The following is a 7,274-nucleotide window of genomic DNA, read 5'->3' as shown; positions in this document are numbered from 1 at the left end:
AAAACGAAAAAATATCAATAACACCCAATTATTTTGTTTAAAATTTTCTTAATTTCCTGTTGTGATTTTAAAGCAGTTATCAATTAGGTCTAAGGAAATTACAAATATAAAATAGGAAAAAATGTCATAATACAACCTTTGAGCACGCAGTTGAACTCAAACAAGAAAATCTTTTGGTTATTTCTTAATATTATAACTTTTAGGGGTATCAAATTTAAACAAGAAAATATCGATCATGTGATACATTCAGGGTTCCATTGATCATGGAGTCTCAATTATGATCTTCTAAGCGTCGGGCTACTCTTTCTAGATCAAGTGTAGAGGCAAAATATATAATGAGAGGTTGCGAATGTTGCTGCTTAGGCTTAGCTTGTTGGCTTCGTAATCTTCTACTTGAGTTACATTGCCTTCTCCAACATATATGCTATATTTGTTTAATGTGATAATGTCTGTGCAATTTATCTTTCTCAAAAACCCATTCAACGCCAACGCACAAACCACGTCAAAGAAGGTGGTGTTGGGTTAAGTATGGGGTTTTACATGTTCTTATTAGATATCATTTGGCAAACAATTTCACAAAATGCCTACCTCGCCAACTAATGTTTAATTTGGACTTTAGATCCAATCCCAGCGTTTAACCTCCTCTACTATGCTTGTGGGGGCGTGATAGAATATATGTAAAGTTATTCTTCATAGGTTTTAATATATTTTGTGAATATTGTATATTTATCTTTTGAGATTTTCTAACACAGTTAGGAATTACTACCTCTGTGTTTTATTACTTTCTCCATTTGCACTATTCATTTGACATACTTTGATTAATGTTTAAGATTTTAACATTAAAAAAAATTCAGTTTAGTGCATATTTGTTGGAATCATCTCAATGAATAGATTACTAATTCTCAAATGTTATAACTTATACTTATTGATAATTAAAGATATTATTAATCTAAGATTCTCATCGTCATACATGCCCATGAGTAATGGAGCAAGTAATACAATACAAAGGGAGTACATAGCATCCTTCGATCCTCAAGTAAAAGTTTTATTTGCCTTTTTTACATGTTTGTAGGGAAGCGAATAAAAAAATAAAATATTATTGTGGTTTGAAATGTTTATTGATTTAAAATGAATATAAAATACAAGGTAGTCGGGTTAGTATATATACAAGTACTAGATTAGGTCTCGTGTTATGCACAATTATTTCACTAAATTTAATCAATAAAAGAAAAAAAAATGTATTAAAAAATAGCATAGATAAAATTACATCTATATATAACATATTTATTATCTTCTTATTTTGCGTATATAATGAAATGAAACATGAAATATAACGAAAGAGTCAGTTAGACAAATGAGTATATATTAAAACTACATCTACTTGTTAGACCATATGAGTGTTTTAAAAATTCAATGATAATTTAGTATGAAATTTTCTTTGTATTAATCAGATTAAATACTCATAAGTATTTAAAATTGTGTATTACACTTAATGGGCAGGAATGATAATCCCGTTTTTATATTTAGTCAATTTTTTCCCTAAATTATGATAATATATGAAAGTAATGGAGATACAAATACAAAAATTTGATCAAATTATCTTACATGTTTTCATGTTTAGATAAAGTGTTTATAATATTATGCTATGTTGCTCAAATCAAAATTCTCATTTAATAATAATTTGTGTAGTACAAATCTATTATTTAACAGATTCATCATTTTAAATTCTATTAATCAATTGAATGAAAAAAAATTATGATGCATTAAAAATTTATCATATAGTAATATTTATGGAAAACAGACTAATAACTAAAAATAATAAATTTGCTACAAAAGATACTTATAAAATATTTGAAATAATATTATGATAGTTATATTATACCAAACTTGTTGGAAAGATTTTAGCAAAAAAAGAATTTTTTTTTTAGGGAAAAAAGTACATTATAAGGAATTAACACGTGTCGTCATTTGTGGTGTCTGTTTTAGTATTATGCTATTGATAAGACTTTATTCGATCTTTTGGTCTAATTTTCAGCTTAGATTATTGTTTTTGCTCTATTTAATTTAGGTAGTTTATTTGAGTTCACTAAATTTTTTTTTTTTTTAAAAAAAGACCTAAGTCAACAAACGTAGTTAAATAAAATAACATGAATAGTTCAAATTTTTGAATGTTAGAACAAAAGAGAACAAAGGAAGTACTCCATAATATAAATGGAGTAGAGCCGTTAGTTTCTGACCCGAACTATTAAACACGACTGTTTCAAACCGATCTCATTAAAAACCCTTTTTTTGGAAACCGAAAATTGATCTGACCTAATTTCTTTCTGACCCAAAACTGAATTGAATCGAATTTGTGTTAATCAGTACTAATCCGACCCGTTATGAAGCCAAACCGTTACAACCCAAAACTGACAACAACCCAAACCAATTACGTCTAAAGCCGATAGTAAACCGACCCATTTTAAATCGAAAACTATTTAAACCAGAAAAAAATCCGATAAACCTAAACTGATCCAACCCATAACCTGTTGTGACCGAACCATTTATAACCCGTAACCTGTTATGAACAAACCGTTTCCAACTCGTAACTCATTAAGATCGAACTGTTTTTGACCTTGAGACCAAACTGTTTACGACCGTTAACTTGTTATGACTCAGTCGTTTCCCAATATGTTTATGATCCGTTCCGTTTCAACCCACTACTCAATAAACGAACCTAGCTTATTTATGATTTAACTTCGTTATGAGATTTATAACATAACCCACTCCTACCCATTATCTGATTAACTCGACTCCATAATGATCCGACTCGATTTTAATTTAACCCAATATAATTTGGACTGGAACACGCTTTACATTGGCTGGGTAAACCCGTTTTCAAACCGACCAAGTTCAGTCCAAACCGATTATGACCTGAACTGATAATGACCGGACCCAATTTCACCCGATTTTGATTTTGAGCCAAAACCTATTTTTAAACCGACCTAGTTCAACCCAAACTGATTATGACCCAAACCGATTACAACTCGATGACCCGATTAGGATCCGAACTGTTTTGAACTGAAACCCACTTTAAACTGGCTAAACCTATTTTAAAACCAACCCGATTCAATCCAAACTGATTATGACCCGAACCAACTACAACCCGACCCGATTAGGACCCGATTCGAATAGAAACAACAGTAAAAAAATCAATTCGAACTGACCCGATGATTTTCAAAACCAACCTTAACTAACCTTCTAATTATTTTAACCTGTTATAAACTGACGCATTATAACCCGAAACTAATAAACCCAACTCAAATCTAAATTGTTTACCTGAATTGACACCCCCTCAAATGGAGGAATTGGCCAATTAGAGACTTGGAGTATATTGTAAACTGTAAAGTGACAAAATAGAGTGGTCAAAAAAGGGTAGATGAAAGAAACGCACACCAAAATGGCCATAGTAGCTAAACTAGCAGTAATGCAAAGGTAGCCGCCTCGAAGATTCAATCATAATGTCGGCATCTGCGCACCTGCTTCTTTATTATTATTATTTTTAATATTAATCCCATAATAAATTAAATAGACTTTATATTTAAATTGACCACGAGTTTATCCATCATATTCATATATTTTTCTTAGTTGTCTCTTCTTTTACTTGTACTAGTACTACTTTCTTAGAAAGTCAAATTTACGCAGCACCTCATTTTTGCATGCATGTCACTCTCTTCTCAACATTTGTATTTAGTGGGTTGTTTCATTTGAACAAATAATCTATTCATTTTGGTTTTCATAAATTGTGTTTAATTAGTGCACCTATTATGTTTAATAGTCTTAAGTAAAGTCCTTGAAATCAATTTTATATAGACTAATCAAAGATTATGTGTATTTAAAAGATTTACAAGAAAAGTTGAGTAGCAAATTAGTATAATATTGTAAAATGTACGTGGTAGGACTCAATGAAATTGCATAGATTTAACTTTCCAATAAATGCAGGATCTTGTAGTTATCTTGTACCGTTATACGAGTACAATGTATACGAAATCTCCATCTCTAAAATATATGATATGTATGACTTTTTATGATCAAAGATGTCAAACAATATTCAAATGCTATACGCAATCACTTTGACGGTCAAACATCAATTCCATGAGATACATATATGTACGTGTATTTTAACAACTTTTAGTATTGAAGTTTTGCATAATTGACCACAACAGGTCGAATGTGATATGAATACATTTAGTTTAGGCTCAAAATCTTTGTTACTTAATTAGATAATTAATTACTACTCACTCATCATGGGATTATAAGCAAAATCCTTAAAATTTCCTCCTAATCTTGACATAATCAACAAATTTGTTTTTCCAAAAAGAATATTCCTGAAATTTGTAGAAAATTTCCACTAACACAACTGATTATTATAATCATAGAATTACAGCCAAACTTTTGCAAATACCAGGTTGTAATTTATTAATCAAAATAAGAAGAAAAGTTGTATTAGTCATATACGATTGTCTTGAGCCTTTCAATTAGTTTGAAAAGTCTACATTAATTTTTAATAAAAAAAAAATTTCATTTCTTTGTTTTTTCCGTGTTTTGACCTTTGAATTTCATACACTGCACCAACCTTACACATATATATAACCCCAAAACCATCAACAATAACAACAAATAATCTCTCCATTTCCAAAACCTTCAAACACATCAAATCCAAAATATTACTTGCAATTACATCTTTATTAATTCCTACAAAATTAACCTTTAAAAAGTCAACCAAAAATCACCAAAAAATTACCAAAAAAAAAAAAAAATGGATCATAATGAAGAAATAGATGTACCATCATTTTTCATTTGTCCAATTTCATTACAAATAATGAAAGATCCAGTAACAGTTTCAACAGGAATAACTTATGATCGTGAAAGTATTGAAAAATGGGTGTTTACTAACAATAATACAACTTGTCCTGTTACTAAACAACCTCTTAATATTGATTCTTGTGATTGTTTTCTTACACCTAATCATACTCTTAGGAGGCTTGCTCAATCTTGGTGTACTCTCAATGCTTCCTATGGCGTTGAACGCTTTCCTACGCCGAAGCCCCCGGTTACGAAAACACAGGTGTTGAAGCTTATTGATGATGCCTCCAACTCGTCGGCTCACCGCCTTGTTAACAATCTTGACAAGCTCAAGTCCATTGCTTTTGGTAGTAGTGCTAACAAGCGTTGCTTGGAGACTACCCCGGGTGTTGCCGAGTTCTTGGTGCGTCTGATTGTGGTTAGTGAGTCGGATGAAGATAATAAGTATTGTACTTACAATAGTGTGAGCGATGAAGCTTTGAGGATACTATCTCATCTTCAGATATCGGATGAGATGGTGTTAAAGAAAGTGTTGAAGGAGAATGATGGATTGTTGGTTGATTCATTGGTGAGGATCATGCAAAAGAATAGCTACGAGTCGAGATCGTATGCTATAGGGCTAATGAAGCAGCTTGTTCAAGTAGCCGAGCCAACGCAGTTAGTTGCATTTAGTCGCAAACATTTTGTAGAAGTAGTCGAGTTGATAAAAGATGATGTCTCCCCTAAGGCTACCAAGGCTGCGCTTAAAGTGTTGGCCTTGGCGTGCCCCTGGGGGAGGAACAGGATTAGGGTTGTCGAGGCAGGGGCGGTCCCAGTAATGATCGAGCTTCTATTGTTGTGTAATGAGAGGAGGAATATTGAAATGGTACTAGCAGTGTTGGACCAGCTCAGCGGGTGTGCTGAGGGAAGGGCGGAGTTGCTAGGCCATGCTGCGGGTTTAGCTGTGGTGTCGAAGAAAATCCTAAGAGTGTCTCATTTTGCTACGGAGAGGGGGATAAAGATATTGTACGCCATTTCGAAATTTTCGGGGACTCCGAGTGTGGTGCAGGAGATGGTGCAATTAGGGGTGGTGACGAAGTTGTGCTTGGTATTACAAGTTGATTGTGAGGCAAAGACTAAGGAGAAGGCTAGAGAGATCTTGAAGATGCATGCTAAGGCTTGGAAAAACTCTCCTTGTGCTCCTTCTCATGTCTTTGGATTTTTGAATTAGCTAAATTAAATTGTAGTTTAATTTAGATGTTAGAGTTAAATCATTATTTGGTGTACATAAAAGGATCCATTATTGAACATTAAATTAAATTTAGATTTTAATCTTATACAATTGGAACAACAATTTTGATCACTCCAATTATAGTTGTTAAAAATTTATTTTTAATTATTTTTCTTGACTTATTAAAATTTTCTCAAATATCTTTATTTGTCAAAATTATAAATAAAATCTCAATTCTTTAATTTTATTTTCTTCGTCATTTGATGAAATCAAAACTAACTAGGATAAGACTTTCATATGATTCAATCAAAACAATCTCCATTAATTAAGTTTAATAAAACGAAAGTCAAATGCATTTAATGAACAAAACCAATTCAATTCAATGAAAGTAATATGTATTCAAAAAAATTTAATTAAATCATATGAAAGTCAAGCGCATTAAAAAAAAAAAGGAATTAATTGAAAATCAAATGTATTCAATAAAGCTTGTTGAATCAAATGAAAGTCAAACACATTCAATCAAAGCAAATTGAACAAAATGAAAATCAAATGCATTAAACAAAGGTAATTATATAAAATAAAAGGCAAATGCATTCAATTAAGCTAATTGAATCAAACGAAAGTCAAATACATTATTAAAACAAAGCAAATTGAATCACATAAAAGTCAAATACATTATCAAAACAAAGAAAATTAAATCAAATGAGAGCCATATGCATTAGCAGAACTTATTGAATCAACTGAAAGTCAACACATTTCAACAAAGCAAATTGATTCAAATGAAAGTCATATGCGTTCAACAAAGCATATAAATCCAAATGAAAGTCAAAAAACACATTCAAACAAAACAAATTTAATCAAATGAAAGTCAAACACATTCAAACAAACTAAATTGAACCAAATGAAAATCAAATGCATTTAACAAAGTTTATTGAATAAATTAAAAGTCAAATACATTCATATAAAAAGAAAGTTGAATCAAATAAAAGTCAACAACATTCAACACTACGAAGTAATTGAATCAAATAGAAGTCAAATGTACTTAACAAGGTTTCTAGAATCAAATAAAAGTCAAACACATCCAAATAAAGCAAATTGAATCAAATAAAACTCATAAACACATTCAACCAAAGCACAATGAATCAAATGGAAGTCAAATGTATTCAACAACCCTTTTTTAATCAAATTAAACTCAAACACATGCAAACAAAGCTAATTA

The 7,274-nt window shown here is 31.0% G+C and overlaps 1 pseudogene; it reads left to right on the top strand.

Annotated features, from left to right (window-relative positions):
• Positions 1-4,679: 4,679 nt before the first annotated feature.
• LOC145583882 (E3 ubiquitin-protein ligase PUB23 pseudogene) lies at positions 4,680-6,211 on the top strand (annotated as a pseudogene).
• Positions 6,212-7,274: the final 1,063 nt, after the last annotated feature.

This window comes from Chenopodium album, chromosome 2 (assembly GCF_948465745.1).
Source record: "Chenopodium album chromosome 2, dcCheAlbu1.1, whole genome shotgun sequence".
NCBI classification, from domain to species: domain Eukaryota; kingdom Viridiplantae; phylum Streptophyta; class Magnoliopsida; order Caryophyllales; family Amaranthaceae; genus Chenopodium; species Chenopodium album.
This window is presented reverse-complemented; position numbering and strand designations above follow the sequence as displayed.